Here is a 12,723-nt window from a genome sequence, read left to right as displayed (position 1 = left end):
GAAAACCTAAAAATAGCAAAAGGCACTACTAGACCATAAGAACAATGTGTCTATGAAGTTTCATGGAAATATGCTGGTTTTAGAGTTGTGCTCCGGAAACGATTCTTACACAAAAATCTGCCATTTTCAGCAATGTTTCCATGGTTACAGAAAAAAAGTACAAAAAGTGAAAACCTTAAAATAGCAAAAGGCACTACTAGACCATAAGACCAATGTGTCTATGAAGTTTCGTGGAAATATCTCTTCTGGTTTTAGAGTAATGCTCCGGAAACGAACCTGGTACAAAAATATGATTTTTTCAGCAATGTTTCCATGGTTACGGTTAGAGTTATGCTCCGGAAACCATTCGTACAGACGGATGGACAGACGGAAATGTCTGGGATAACAATTGTTTTCCTTGAACGTTAGTAAAGCGTCTGGTCAATCAGACAATACCTTATGTCTGGTCAATCAGACAATACCTTATGTCTGGTCAATCAGACAATACCTTATGTCTGGTCAATCAGACAATACCTTATGTCTGGTCAATCAGACAATACCTTATGTCTGGTCAATCAGAAATACCTTATGTCTGGTCAATCAGACAATACCTTATGACTGGTCAATCAGACAATACCTTATGTCTGGTCAATCAGACAATACCTTATGTCTGGTCGTCAGACAATACCTTATGTCTGGTCAATCAGACAATACCTTATGTCTGGTCAATCAGACAATACCTTATGTCTGGTCAATCAGACAATACCTTATGTCTGGTCAATCAGACAATACCTTATGTCTGGTCAATCAGACAATACCTTATGTCTGGTCAATCAGACAATACCTTATGTCTGGTCAATCAGACAATACCTTATGTCTGGTCAATCAGACAATACCTTATGTCTGGTCAATCAGACAATACCTTATGTCTGGTCAATCTGACAATACCTTATGTCTGGTCAATCAGACAATACCTTATGTCTGGTCAATCAGACAATACCTTATGTCTGGTCAATCAGACAATACCTTATGTCTGGTCAATCAGACAATACCTTATGTCTGGTCAATCAGACAATACCTTATGTCTGGTCAATCAGACAATACCTTATGTCTGGTCAATCAGACAATACCTTATGTCTGGTCAATCAGACAATACCTTATGTCTGGTCAATCAGACAATACCTTATGTCTGGTCAATCAGACAATACCTTATGTCTGGTCAATCAGACAATACCTTATGTCTGGTCAATCAGACAATACCTTATGTCTGGTCAATCAGACAATACCTTATGTCTGGTCAATCAGACAATACCTTATGTCTGGTCAATCAGACAATACCTTATGTCTGGTCAATCAGACAATACCTTATGTCTGGTCAATCAGACAATACCTTATGTCTGGTCAATCAGACAATACCTTATGTCTGGTCAATCAGACAATACCTTATGTCTGGTCAATCAGACAATACCTTATGTCTGGTCAATCAGACAATACCTTATGTCTGGTCAATCAGACAATACCTTATGTCTGGTCAATCAGACAATACCTTATGTCTGGTCAATCAGACAATACCTTATGTCTGGTCAATCACATACAATACCTTATGTCTGGTCAATCAGACAATACCTTATGTCTGTCTGGTCAATCAGACAATACCTTATGTCTGGTCAATCAGACAATACCTTATGTCTGGTCAATCTGACAATACCTTATGTCTGGTCAATCAGACAATACCTTATGTCTGGTCAATCTGACAATACCTTATGTCTGGTCAATCTGACAATACCTTATGTCTGGTCAATCTGACAATACCTTATGTCTGGTCAATCAGACAATACCTTATGTCTGGTCAATCAGACAATACCTTATGTCTGGTCAATCGACAATCTTATGTCTGGTCAATACTTAGTCGGTCAATCAGACAATACCTTATGTCTGGTCAATCAGACAATACCTTATGTCTGGTCAATCAGACAATACCTTATGTCTGGTCAATCAGACAATACCTTATGTCTGGTCAATCAGACAATACCTTATGTCTGGTCAATCAGACAATACCTTATGTCTGGTCAATCAGACAATACCTTATGTCTGGTCAATCAGACAATACCTTATGTCTGGTCAATCAGACAATACCTTATGTCTGGTCAATCAGACAATACCTTATGTCTGGTCAATCAGACAATACCTTATGTCTGGTCAATCAGACAATACCTTATGTCTGGTCAATCGACAATACCTTATGTCTGGTCAATCAGACAATACCTTATGTCTGGTCAATCGACAATACCTTATGTCTGGTCAATCAGACAATACCTTATGTCTGGTCAATCAGACAATACCTTATGTCTGGTCAATCAGACAATACCTTATGTCTGGTCAATCAGACAATACCTTATGTCTGGTCAATCAGACAATACCTTATGTCTGGTCAATCAGACAATACCTTATGTCTGGTCAATCAGACAATACCTTATGTCTGGTCAATCAGACAATACCTTATGTCTGGTCAATCAGACAATACCTTATGTCTGGTCAATCAGACAATACCTTATGTCTGGTCAATCTGACAATACCTTATGTCTGGTCAATCTGACAATACCTTATGTCTGGTCAATCAGACAATACCCTTATGTCTGGTCATCAACAATACAATACCTTATGTCTGGTCAATCTGACAATACCTTATGTCTGGTTAATCGACAATACCTATGTCTGGTCAATCTGACAATACCTTATGTCTGGTCAATCTGACAATACCTTATGTCTGGTCAATCGACAATACCTTATGTCTGGTCAATCTGACAATACCTTATGTCTGGTCAATCAGACAATACCTTATGTCTGGTCAATCAGACAATACCTTATGTCTGGTCAATCTGACAATACCTTATGTCTGGTCAATCTGACAATACCTTATGTCTGGTCAATCAGACAATACCTTATGTCTGGTCAATCAGACAATACCTTATGTCTGGTCAATCTGACAATACCTTATGTCTGGTCAATCAGACAATACCTTATGTCTGGTCAATCAGACAATACCTTATGTCTGGTCAATCAGACAATACCTTATGTCTGGTCAATCTGACAATACCTTATGTCTGGTCAATCTGACAATACCTTATGTCTGGTCAATCAGACAATACCTTATGTCTGGTCAATCAGACAATACCTTATGTCTGGTCAATCAGACAATACCTTATGTCTGGTCAATCAGACAATACCTTATGTCTGGTAATCTGACAATACCTTATGTCTGGTCAATCAGACAATACCTTATGTCTGGTCAATCAGACAATACCTTATGTCTGGTCAATCAGACAATACCTTATGTCTGGTCAATCAGACAATACCTTATGTCTGGTCAATCAGACAATACCTTATGTCTGGTCAATCAGACAATACCTTATGTCTGGTCAATCAGACAATACCTTATGTCTGGTCAAATCAGACAATACCTTATGTCTGGTCAATCAGACAATACCTTATGTCTGGTCAATCAACAATACCTTATGTCTGGTCAATCTGACAATACCTTATGTCTGGTCAATCAGACAATACCTTATGTCTGGTCAATCAGACAATACCTTATGTCTGGTCAATCAGACAATACCTTATGTCTGGTCAATCAGACAATACCTTATGTCTGGTCAATCTGACAATACCTTATGTCTGGTCAATCAGACAATACCTTATGTCTGGTCAATCAGACAATACCTTATGTCTGGTCAATCTGACAATACCTTATGTCTGGTCAATCAGACAATACCTTATGTCTGGTCAATCAGACAATACCTTATGTCTGGTCAATCAGACAATACCTTATGTCTGGTCAATCAGACAATACCTTATGTCTGGTCAATCTGACAATACCTTATGTCTGGTCAATCAGACAATACCTTATGTCTGGTCAATCAGACAATACCTTATGTCTGGTCAATCAGACAATACCTTATGTCTGGTCAATCAGACAATACCTTATGTCTGGTCAATCAGACAATACCTTATGTCTGGTCAATCAGACAATACCTTATGTCTGGTCAATCAGACAATACCTTATGTCTGGTCAATCAGACAATACCTTATGTCTGGTCAATCAGACAATACCTTATGTCTGGTCAATCAGACAATACCTTATGTCTGGTCAATCAGACAATACCTTATGTCTGGTCAATCAGACAATACCTTATGTCTGGTCAATCAGACAATACCTTATGTCTGGTCAATCAGACAATACCTTATGTCTGGTCAATCAGACAATACCTTATGTCTGGTCAATCAGACAATACCTTATGTCTGGTCAATCAGACAATACCTTATGTCTGGTCAATCAGACAATACCTTATGTCTGGTCAATCAGACAATACCTTATGTCTGGTCAATCTGACAATACCTTATGTCTGGTCAATCAGACAATACCTTATGTCTGGTCAATCAGACAATACCTTATGTCTGGTCAATCAGACAATACCTTATGTCTGGTAATCAGACAATACCTTATGTCTGGTCAATCAGACAATACCTTATGTCTGGTCAATCAGACAATACCTTATGTCTGGTCAATCAGACAATACCTATGTCTGGTCAATCGACAATACCTTATGTCTGGTCAATCAGACAATACCCTTTATGTCTGGTCAATCAGACAATACCTTATGTCTGGTCAATCAGACAATACCTTATGTCTGGTCAATCAGACAATACCTTATGTCTGGTCAATCAGACAATACCTTATGTCTTGTCGGTCAATCAGACAATACCTTATGTCTGGTCAATCTGACAATACCTTATGTCTGGTCAATCTGACAATACCTTATGTCTGGTCAATCTGACAATACCTTATGTCTGGTCAATCTGACAATACCTTTTGTCTGGTCAATCAGACAATACCTTATGTCTGGTCAATCTGAGACAATACCTTATGTCTGGTCAATCAGACAATACCTTATGTCTGGTCAATCAGACAATACCTTATGTCTGGTCAATCAGACAATACCTTATGTCTGGTCAATCAGACAATACCTTATGTCTGGTCAATCAGACAATACCTTATGTCTGGTCAATCAGACAATACCTTATGTCTGGTCAATCAGACAATACCTTATGTCTGGTCAATCTGACAATACCTTATGTCTGGTCAATCTGACAATACCTTATGTCTGGTCAATCTGACAATACCTTATGTCTGGTCAATCAGACAATACCTTATGTCTGGTCAATCAGACAATACCTTATGTCTGGTCAATCAGACAATACTTATGTCTGGTCAATCTGATGGATGTTTGTGTTGTCTGTTAACATTGTGTACTTAAACATACAAAGTTTGCACAGAAATTTTCAAAAACCACAGCAACAAAAAGATTTTAATACGAAAGTATGATGTATGTGTATTTAGTAGCATTTTACAGGAATACTTTCTACAGTAAAACAAGTTTATAACCAACATGCTTTCAGTGTACAACAAACTATGTTTACAACTAGGTAATTTTGTTAACTTCAGGAGTGACGCTCTGAACCCCCTGGGGGGCCAGAAGGGCAAGGCCCATTAGGGGAAATTCATTAAAACAGGATTATAATGAACTAGAGGTTATGGGGCCTCGCCCTTCTGGCCCCCAGGGGGTTCAGAGCGTCACTCCTTATGCTGAAATCTTACCCACAGGATGTTTCTGAATAAATTTGCTACAATTAATATATACACACTTTATGACTACAAGCGATTTAAAGGTGAATGATGGACAGCCCCATAGCATAATTACATTAATAATTGGGCCTTCATAACTGATAAATGTCCTGTAACACAGGTTCCAAGCCAAGCAGATACCAATTCATGATCAGTTACCAGAGTCTCTCTGCAAAACGATATATCAAAATTAAGCTACCAGAGTCCCTCTACAAAACGATATAAAAATTTAGTTACTGGAGTCCCTTTACAAAATGATATAAAAATTTAGTTACCAGAGTCTCTCTACAAATCGATATCAAAATTTAGTTACCCGAGTCCCTCTACAAAACGATATCAAAATTTAGTTACCAGAGTCTCTCTACAAATCGATATCAAAATTTAGTTACCCGAGTCCCTCTACAAAACGATATCAAAATTTAGTTGCCAGAGTCCCTCTACAAAACGATATAAAAATTTAGTTACTGGAGTCCCTTTACAAAATGATATAAAAATTTAGTTACCAGAGTCTCTCTACAAATCGATATCAAAATTTAGTTACCAGAGTCCCTCTACAAATCGATATCAAAATTTAGTTACCAGAGTCTCTCTACAAATCGATATCAAAATTTAGTTACCAGAGTCCCTCTACAAAACGATATAAAAATTTAGTTACTGGAGTCCCTTTACAAAATGATATAAAAATTAAGTTACCAGAGTCTCTCTACAAATCGATATCAAAATTTAGTTACCCGAGTCCCTCTACAAAACGATATCAAAATTTAGTTACCAAAGTCCTCTACAAAAATATATAAAAATTAAGTTACCAAAGTCTCTCTACAAAACGATATAAAAAATAAATTACCAAAAACTCTCTACAAAAAGATATAAAAATTCAGTTACTCAAGTCCTTCTACAAAACGATATGAAAATAAAGTTACAAAAGTCTCTTTACAAAACGATATAAAAATTAAGTTACCGGAGTCCCTCAACAAAACGAAATGAAAATTTAGTTACCAGAGTCCCTCTACAAAACGATATCAAAATTAAGTTACCGGAGTCCGTCTACAAAACAATGTAAAAATCTAGTTGCAGGAGAAAATCTAGTTGCAGGAGTCCCTCTACAAAATGATATAACAATTTAGTTACTCAAGTCCCTCTACAAAACAATATAAAGATTTAGTTACAAGAGTCCCTCTACAAAACGATATAAAAATTTAGTTACCAAAGTCTCTCTACAAAACGATATAAAAATTTAGTTACCCGAGTCCCTCTTCAAAACGATATAAAAATTTAGTTACCAAAGTCTCTCTACAAAACAATATAAAAATTTAGTTACTCGAGTCCCTCTACAAAACGATATAAAAATTTAGTTACTCGAGTCCCTCTACAAAACGATATAAAAATTTAGTTACCAAAGTCCCTCTACAAAATGATATAAAAATTTAGTTACCTGAGTCCCTCTACAGAACGATATAAAAATTAAGTTACCCGAGTCTCTCCACAAAACGATATAAAAATTTAGTTACCAAAGTCTCTCTACAACACGATATAAAAATTTAGTTACCCCAGTCCCTCTACAGAACGATATAAAAATTTAGTTACCGGAGTCCCTCTACAAAACGATATAAAAATTAAGTTACCGGAGTCTCTCCACAAAACGATACAAAGATTAAGTTACCAAAGTCTCTCTACAAAGTTATAAAAATTTAGTTACCAAAGTCTCTCTACAAAACGATATAAAAATTTAGTTACCAAAGTCTCTCTAAACAAGAGGCCCATGGGCCTTAACGGTCATCTGAGTACCTTGGCAATAATCATATAGGAAATTAATTAGATATAGTGTCATGGTTGCCATCTTCGATTGGGGATCAACCAGAGATGTAACAACACTTTGTTGGGACCATGTCAGGCTCCTTTCATGCAAGTTTCAGCCAAATCGAACCGGTAGAACTTGAGAAGAAGTTCAAAATGTGTTTTTCAAGATGGCAGCTGTGGCGGCCATCTTGGATTTCGGATCAACCCGAAAAATAACAACACTTTGTCGGGACCATGTCAGGATCATTTCATGCAAGTTTCAGCCAAATCGCACTGGTAGAACTTGAGAAGAAGTTCAAAATGTGTTTTCAAGATGGCGGCTGTGGCGGCCATCTTGGATTTCGGATCAACCCGAAAAATAAGAACACTTTGTCGGGACCATGTCAGGATCATTTCATGCAAGTTTCAGCCAAATCGCACCGGTAGAACTTGAGAAGAAGTTCAAAATGTGTTTTCAAGATGGCGGCTGTGGCGGCCATCTTGGATTTCGGATCGACCCGAAAAATAACAACACTTTGTCGGGACCATGTCAGGATCATTTCATGCAAGTTTCAGCCAAATCGCACAAGTAGAACTTGAGAAGAAGTTCAAAATGTGTTTTCAAGATGGCGGCTGTGGCGGCCATCTTGGATTTCGGATCGACCCGAAAAATAACAACACTTTGTCGGGACTATGTCAGGATCATTTCATGCAAGTTTCAGCCAAATCGCACCGGTAGAACTTGAGAAGAAGTTCAAAATGTGTTTTCAAGATGGCGGCTGTGGCGGCCATCTTGGATTTCGGATCGACCCGCAAAATAACAACACTTTGTCGGGACCATGTCAGGATCATTTTTATGCAAGTTTCAGCCAAATCGCACTTGTAGAACTTGAGAAGAAGTTCAAAATGTGTTTTCAAGATGGCGGCTGTGGCGGCCATCTTGGATTTCGGATCGACCCAAAAAATAACAACACTTTGTCGGGACTATGTCAGGATCATTTCATGCAAGTTTCAGCCAAATCGCACCGGTAGAACTTGAGAAGAAGTTCAAAATGTGTTTTCAAGATGGCGGCTGTGGCGGCCATCTTGGATTTTGGATCGACCCGATAAATAACAACACTTTGTCGGGACCATGTCAGGATCATTTCATGTAAGTTTCAGCTCAATCCCACTGGTCAAACTTGAGAAGAAGATTGAAATGTGAAAAGTTTACGGACGGCGGACGGCGCACGGCGGACGGCGGACGGCGCACGGCGCACGACGACGGACGAAGCATGATGACTATAGGTCATCCTGACCCTTCGGGTCAGATGACCTAAAAATGATATAGAAATTTAGTTACCGGAGTTCCACTACAGAACGATATATCAAAATTAAGTTACTGGAGTCTCTCCACAAAACGATATAAAGATTAAGTTACCAAAGTCTCTCTACAAAACGATAAAAAAATTTAGTTACCGGAGTCCCGCTACAAAACAATATAAAAATTTAGTTACCTGAGTCCCTCTACAAAACGATATAAAGATTAAGTTACCAAAGTCTCTCTACAAAACGATATAAAAATTTAGTTACCAAAGTCTCTCTACAAAACGATATAAAAATTTTGTTACTCGAGTCCCTCTACAAAACGATATAAAAATTAAGTTACCCGAGTCCCTCTACAAAACGATTTAAAAATTAAGTTACCCGAGTCACTCTACAAAACGATATAAAAATTAAGTTACCAAAGTCTCTCTACAAAACGATATAAAAATTTAGTTACCTGAGTCCCTCTAAAAAATGATATAGAAATTTAGTTACCGGAGTCCCACTACAGAACGATATATCCAAATTAAGTTACTGGAGTCTCTCCATAAAACGATATAAAAATTTAGTTACCAAAGTCTCTTTACAAAACGATATAAAAATTTATTTACTCGAGTCCCTCTACAAAACGATATAAAAATTAAGTTACCCGAGTCCCTCTACAAAACGATTTAAAAATTAAGTTACCCGAGTCTGTCTACAAAACGATATTAAAATTAAGTTACCAGAGTCCATTTACAAAACGATATAAAAATTTAGTTACCGGAGTCCCTCTACAAAACGATATCAAAATATAGTTACCAAAGTCTCTCTACAAAACAATATAAAAATTCTCCTGCAGGCCACCATCCAGGAGGCAATGAATAACAAACACATACAGACTGTCCACAACACACCGTGCGATACCTTTTAATCTATGACAATGTTTTAGATTAACAATCAATTTATCAAAAAGTTAATATAACCAATATACAATCTTGGTATCCATACTTCCACAATTGTATAATTAATTAAAATTTAAAACCCGACTGTCCTCGCCCGGTGCGCTGCCTGAACTGCCTTAACTGGCCTACCCAGGTAGCATGCACGTGCATTACACCGTCACCTAGTGGACAACCCGCGGGAGAAAGTTATTTCACACTAATTCATTTCACTCAAACATGTGAAACATTATTTCTCCCGCAGGCCACCGTCCAGGTGGCAATGAATAACAAACACATACAGACTGTCCACAACACACCGTGCGATGAACTAAAAGAACGGGCAATATATATACATGTACACCCAACTCAATTTAGCCTATATCGGCTTAGCTATCCTCCACCCATGGAAAATATTCTTTTACTATCAAAACTAAAATAAACAGGGTTTTTTTTTAACAGAGTTCGTCAATATTATAATAAATCTTTAACTTATAAACTCAAATTCTTGGACACTGTTAATCTCTCTGGTAGACTGTCTTTCACATATCCATCTATAGCTGTTTAAGAAGGCCATCGACTTTTAAATAATCTGTCTGGAACTCCATTACTGGCTGCAGCTGTAGCACCACCGGCTCTAAAACTATGTAAACCGAATCTCGATATATCCAGAACAATAGGCTGATAAAATTGAATAAATTGTTCACATAGCCTATTATAAAGCATTAGTTTATCGTTTTTCCTCAGCATATACCTGTCCTAATGCTTTGTCAAATTCCAAACAAGAGGCCCATGGGCCTTAATGGTCATCTGACTCATGGCACAAAACATGGTATAAAGTAGTGGTTAATAATTAATATAAGCAGTACAAGGAACTCCTTTGTTGAATATGTAAGTTTCTGAAATAGGTAAAGGTCATTTGTTGAACAAACTTGGTAGCCCTTCATCCATATATAGTTGTAACCCATTCCAGGATTAAGGAGGAGTAAGATTTTAAAGCCAAATTTCAGCAAAGCTCCCATTTTAGACCCCCGTGGCTCCATCCCCATGTTTGCATGTTGTTTGCCATCCCTTGAAACCCCTATAGATCAATTTTCGTTGAGATCAGAGACCGAAACCTGAAAAGAGGAAGTTGAAGTTCCCCCTTCTGAGCCCCACCCCTCTGTCCCCAGGGGTCAGACCTATCTCGTTCTTAAAAAATATGATTGTCCTTCCCCATTGATGTTTAACACCAAATATGGATGAAATCCATCCAAGGATGAAGGAGGAGTAAGATTTTAAAGCTTAAATTAAAAAAATTTGCCCTTTTGGGGCCCCGCCCCTCTGTCCCTAGGGGTCGGACCTATCTCATTTAAATAAAAAATGACTGTCTTTCCCCAATGATGTTTCATGCCAAATATGGATGAAATCCATCCAAGGATGAAGGAGGAGTAAGATTTTAAAGCTTAAATTAAGAAAATTTGCCCTTTTGGAGCCCCGTCCCTCACCCCTAGGGGTCGGACCTAACTCGTTCATTAACAAGAGATCCCAGAGGGATCTTGGCGCCCACCAAAGAATGATCTATATCTGACAAAGGAAAGATGGATCTTTTCTCTACTTTTTAAACTTTTTCAAACATACTACATGTAAAATTTGAGACAGATAGCTTCAGTACCTTTTGAGAAATAGCGGTAACAAACTTCAACTATCAAAATCCAAGATGACTCCTTGGCGGCCATCTTGTTGATCAATCGGTCCCAAATCACAATATTCACAACTAGGGCCCTAGGGAAACCTACATGTGAAATTTGAGAAAGATCCATTCAATACTTTCTGAGAAATAGCGATAACAAACTTTGAATATAAAAATCTAAGATGGCTGCCTGGCAGCAATTTTGTTGACCGTTCGGTCCCAAATCACAATATGCACAACTAGGGCCCTAGGGGAACCTACATATGAATTTTGAGACAGATCCCTTCAGTACTTTCTGAGAAATAGCGATAACAAACTTTGAATAACAAAATCCAAGATGGCTGCCTGGCGGCCATTTTGTTAACCGATCGGTCCCAAAATGCAATATGCACAACTAGGTCTCTAGGGGAACCTACATATGAAATTTGAGACAGATCCCTTCAGTACTATCTGAGAAATAGCCATAACAAACTTTAACTATCAAAATCCAAGATAGCGGCCTGGCGGCCATCTTGTTCACCGATTGGTCCAAAAATGCAATTCGCACATTAAGGGCCCTAGGGGAACCTACATATTAAATTTGAGAAAGATCCCTTCAGCACTTTTTGAGAAATGGGGATATCAAACCTTAACTATCAAAATACAAGATGGCCGCCTGGCGGCCATCTTGTTTTTCCTATCAGCCTCAAAATCTGTATGGCACAAATAGGGACCAAGGGTAACATCCATGTGAAGTTTGAACAAAATTCCTTCAGCAGTTCTCAAGAAATATTGATAACAAACTTCAACTGCCAAAATCAAAGATGGCTGCCGGGCGGCCATCTTGTTTTTCCGATCAGCTGCAAAATCTGAATGGCACAACTAGGGACCAAGGGTACCCTCCATGTGAAGTTTGAACAAAATCCCTTCAGTAGTTCTCTAGAAATATCAATAACAAACTTCAACTGCCAAAATCAAAGATGGCTGCCTGGCGGCCATCTTGTTTTTCCGATCAGCCTCAAAATCTGTATGGCACAACTAGGGACCAAGGGTAACCTCCATGTGAAGTTTGAACAAAATCCCTTCAGTAGTTCTCAAGAAATATCGATAACAAACTTCAACTGCCAAAATCAAAGATGGCTGCCTGGCGGCCATCTTGTTTTTCTGATCAGCCTCAAAATCTGTATGGCACAAATATGGACCAAGGGCCCCTCCATGTGAAGTTTGAACAAAATCCCTGCAGCAGTTTTTAAGAAATAGTGATAACAAGCATTGTTTACGGACGGACGACGGACGACGGACGAAGGACGAAGGACGGCGGACGACGGACCACGGACCACGGACGCAGGGCGATTTGAATAGCCCACCATCTGATGATGGTGGGCTAAAAATATGGTTATCCTTCCCCA

At 38.3% G+C, this 12,723-nt stretch overlaps 1 protein-coding gene across 1 annotated transcript in view; it reads right to left on the bottom strand.

Moving 5' to 3' along the window:
* Positions 1 to 12,723, bottom strand: part of LOC138331151 (carboxypeptidase M-like) — a 61,455-nt gene that overhangs the window by 47,835 nt on the left and 897 nt on the right. The window lies entirely within an intron of this gene.

Source organism: Argopecten irradians, chromosome 9 (genome assembly GCF_041381155.1).
Source record: "Argopecten irradians isolate NY chromosome 9, Ai_NY, whole genome shotgun sequence".
Taxonomy (NCBI): domain Eukaryota; kingdom Metazoa; phylum Mollusca; class Bivalvia; order Pectinida; family Pectinidae; genus Argopecten; species Argopecten irradians.
This window is presented reverse-complemented; position numbering and strand designations above follow the sequence as displayed.